This window comes from Anomaloglossus baeobatrachus, unplaced genomic scaffold, assembly GCF_048569485.1.
Source record: "Anomaloglossus baeobatrachus isolate aAnoBae1 unplaced genomic scaffold, aAnoBae1.hap1 Scaffold_135, whole genome shotgun sequence".
Taxonomy (NCBI): domain Eukaryota; kingdom Metazoa; phylum Chordata; class Amphibia; order Anura; family Aromobatidae; genus Anomaloglossus; species Anomaloglossus baeobatrachus.
Genome location: NW_027441905.1, coordinates 498,654 through 502,975, shown reverse-complemented (window position 1 = coordinate 502,975; position 4,322 = coordinate 498,654). Strand labels below are relative to the sequence as shown.

Below are 4,322 nucleotides of genomic sequence, written 5' to 3'. Positions count from 1 at the left end.
TTCACGAACCTGAGGCAACTGAGAACCCTTCAGTGAAGGAATTCCACTAACCCTCACAATACCAACCAGGGGCCTCCCTGCAGTAACTCAGGTAGTTGTACCCATTCTCTTTCCGCATTCTATGTGTTCTTCTTCTTTCTTCTTTTTTTTTTTTTTCTTCTTTTTATTTCTATCATGTAGTTCAGGGGTTTATAGATATATGTCCTGCATCTCATATTTCCTTTAGTGGTGCTTCTTACCCATTCTCATATCATTTACCCTAGTATTTCATGATCCTGAGGCGACTGAGAACCCTTTAATAAAGGAATCCTTTTTCACTTGAATTGTCAAGTGATACTTACCAGTGACTATCACGTAATGTTACAGGTAGTTGCATTTTCTTCCTCTTCTTTCTCTCCTTTCTTCTTTGTCACACGGTCCATTGTGTTATAGCCCACGTGTCATGATAACACTTGTACCATCTTTTCATTTAGATTCCACCTACAATTATTTACCGATTCCAGTTCTGAAATAGGCTTTCATGATCTACTCACTAGAATTCTCAAGTGCATAAGGTACTGAGACATATACATGTTCACACCATTATAAAGAACAAAGTATAAACATTGAGGTTTTTCTCACACCCATGTTCCTGTGTTCTTTGATATGATATGTGTTCATTTCCTTCACTATATAGGATTGCAAGTTTTCCATTTGTACCTTAATGGCAATGACGCTATACAATTGAACACATATCATCCTGTTATCCATATAGGTGTGTATTTACCTGCTTGACTATTTTTGGTTGTTTGATCCAGAATGTTTCTCCAGATAGGTCATGTGGAAATTTTCTTTCCTCAGTACAAATGTTTTCACTATGGCTTTGGAAAAATTTTTTGTATGTGCATCATGGTCATTTGACCCATTGTACTCTCAAGTAGCAATATATTGTACTGTTATGTTGTACTATGTACTAATTACGTGTTTATATGGTTTTGTAACCCTTTATGATCTTAGATAACTTTATCCTTGATAAAGACCTAAAAACAAGGTCGAAACGTTGGATGAATTATCCTTTTGCACAAATAAAGAATTTTCAGCATTCCAAGAGTTCTTTTCTTACGTTATTGATCACTATAGTGTGCCAGAGCTATTTCTATTGAATTGACTCTTATTTTTTCTGAGCACCTGCTATATACACAGTGACCCAGACATATTCAAGTTTCATTCAGAAGGCAGAGGGAAGCCTTAGCAGCTGAGCCTATATCTTGGCTTGTGAGCATTAGAACAGGCCGGCGATTACAGGGTAACATGAAAAATGTCCAGCTTGCATTATGACTAGAACATGACAATATCCTTTTAAGTACTAACCTATGATGCGTTCCTAAGCAGTTGATGTTATATGTTCTACATTTCATTTTCTGCATACTTTACAAGTAGTAGAATTTGCTTTGATATAGGCAACTGGATTTTCACAATGAAAAGGCAAAGGATAACGCCCGAAAAAGACGCCATACATTATGTCAGTGCCATCACTGACAAACCTGGATTGACCATGAAATACATCAATCCCCTTAAAGGTGAGTTAAAACAAGTTTTAACTAAATTGCCTTAATATTGTCATGCATTAGAATGACTGTCTTAGGTAATGATAAATATTTTCTACAGGAAGAGGAGTGTTTGCTGAAACTGAAATCGAAAAAGGGAGTTTTGTTGCAGAATATCGAGGCGAGCTCACGTATGCACTTACGATGGTAGACAACTACTCGAGATTTATGGTTGTGGTACAAGTCAAAGATCTAATGGCCCATACTGCAGCGAAGGTCTTCCAAGCACACTTATGCAGACCTCATGGCTACTCAGAGAGAGTCCTCACAGATCAAGGCACAGCCTTTGAAGCGGAAATCTTCAAGGACTTCTGCAGCTTTTACCGATGCAGGAAGATGCGCACTACACCCTACCATGCTCAAACCAATGGTTATCAACCTGCTCAGGACTTTACCCCATATTCCAGATGTGGCCTTACAAGTGATTTATAGAGGGGTAACAATACGTTGGGATCACCGGATCTAATCTCCCTTTTTATACACCCTAAAATCTTGTTTGCTTTAGAATAAACAATAACATCATAAAGGTATAGCAGTACCGTTTCAAAGTTTCGGTGTCCCAAGCAGCATTCCATCAGCCTCTGGAAGGTTCCTGGCAAATTGCACAGCTCGAAGGGCATGCTTTTGAACTCGCAGAGACCCATCGGGGTGGCAAAGGCGGTCTTCTCCCGGTCTGCCTCAGCAACGGACACTTGCCAATAGCGACTAGTGAGATCAAGGGTAGAAAAATAATTTGCAGTTCTCAATGCAGCTAGCTATTCCTCAATACAGGGGAGTGGTGCTGTCCTTCTTCTTTAACAGGACCAACGGAGCTGCCCAGAGGCTACAACTGTCACGGATAACCCCAGCCTCCTTCATGTTGCTCAACATGTCCTTGGTACACTGGTAATGTGCAGGTAGTTTTGGCTTATATCTCTCTTTGATGGGTGGGTGTGCACTTGTGGGGATGTAGTGTTTGACCCCTTTTATTCTTCAAAAGTCTAGCGGATGTTTGCTGAAGACTTGCTCGTATTCTTGCACTAGCCTGTAGACCCCCTTCTTGTGATGTGAAGGTGTGGAGTCAGTGCCTACGTGTAATTCCTTACACCACTCCTCTGGCTGACTTGGTGAGCTGTCACTGAATGGGTGGGCTGAAGCAATGGTGGATGCTGCTGTTTGGATAGCATGTGTATCTACTGAGAACAGCTTATCAATGGTGGCAAATCGGAGCAGCTTAATCTCTTGCTCTCCGCAGTTCAACACTCTCATGGGCACTCTTCCCTTCCATATTAATGAATAAAACAATGATGTAAATAGCATATAGATACCCCACAAATGCAGATAAAAGTAGGTTATGGGAAAAGGGGGAAGAGAGAAACAGGAAAATAGTGGAATAAAGTATACCTTCCAGGTGGGAGAGGAAATGGCAGCACAGCCAGTGGAGGTGAAGCAAGGGGAGCCTGCAACTAAAGAGTTGAGAGCGTTATCACATGGTGACTGAGCCTGATTGTAACGGGAGCATAGAGGTGCCGATCCTGTCTTACCTGCGTTGGTGTAGAAGTGGGTGTCCTGTGGTGGAGTCAGCTATGTGCAGTGGTGGCCGTGGGTTCTTTTATGTGCGACCGTAGTAATAGCTGCGCCCACTTCCTGTATGGGAGTGGAATGCAGTGAGGGTAATGGAACGCACGCCTGCGCATTTGTGTTTAACGTCGCGCATGTGCAGAACGGAGAAAAGGCTGCGCTCACTTCCTAATGAAAGGGAGTGAGACGCATCTGGGAAGGGAAGGGAAAAGATTAGGGTTTGGGGATGATGAAAGGGCTTTCTACGGGCAAGGATGGCAAAGGGTGGCAGTGACGGAAAGTCAGGCAGCCTGTCCTGTCCTGTCCTGTCCGTCCGTCTTTTTGTATCATGAATTGGAAAGACTGCAAGGGGGAGGGGAGGTGCTTGTGTCCAAAAGGAGGAGTTATTCAGATTCATTGCAGTGGGCGGCGGCTGCAAAAAGCACCATTCTTCTTGTTTTTGCTCTGCAAAACAGCCTTTTCAAGGGTTGGCTTGGGTGACAAAATGTCTTCTGTAGGCGTGGGTTTGTCTCCCTCTCCCTAATATGTGTCCGGTATAGGCCTGGTTGCCACTCAAGGCCGTAACCAATTCGGGTTATAGCTTCTCGGCCTTTTGGCTAAGATCAAGTGTAGTTTCGGAGGACGCTACCTTGGTCGGTACTGGAAGGTGCCTGGGATTGCACGTCTGCCGGCCTTGAGGAAGTGTGTGCGCCTTCTGGTGACACATAGCCCTCTTGTGCCTGGACGGTTCCCAGGCAACGGGAGGCGATCACCTTTGTTATTTTGAAGTCCTACTGATAAACAGAAAAAAAAAAAAATTAAATCTGTTCTTATCAGTTTAATATCTGATACGTCCCCTCTCTGGGGACCATATATTAAATGGATTTTTAGAACAAGGAGATGGAAAAAATCTTGCTCTGTCCACTCCACGCATTGACCTGGTATTGCAGTACCTCCAGGACCGGTGCACCCCTTCTTAACCCAGTTTCCAAAAGCAGAACTCAATTCACCTGATTCAAATGAGCCCCATTAGTGAATTGAAAGAAAGCAAAAACTTTATATGCACCTCAATTTGGCCAATTCACTTTTCACACTTTCACCCTTTTTTTTATCTTTCACACCTTTTACTTGCTTTATTGATGCAAAAAGCTGTGCCAAATAGCAAACTCATCTCCACTCAACTTGACCAACTCTGCT

The 4,322-nt window shown here is 42.9% G+C and overlaps 1 pseudogene; it reads left to right on the top strand.

The window, feature by feature from the left end:
• Positions 1 to 3,893: 3,893 nt before the first annotated feature.
• LOC142260578 (U2 spliceosomal RNA) lies at positions 3,894 to 4,100 on the top strand (annotated as a pseudogene).
• Positions 4,101 to 4,322: the final 222 nt, after the last annotated feature.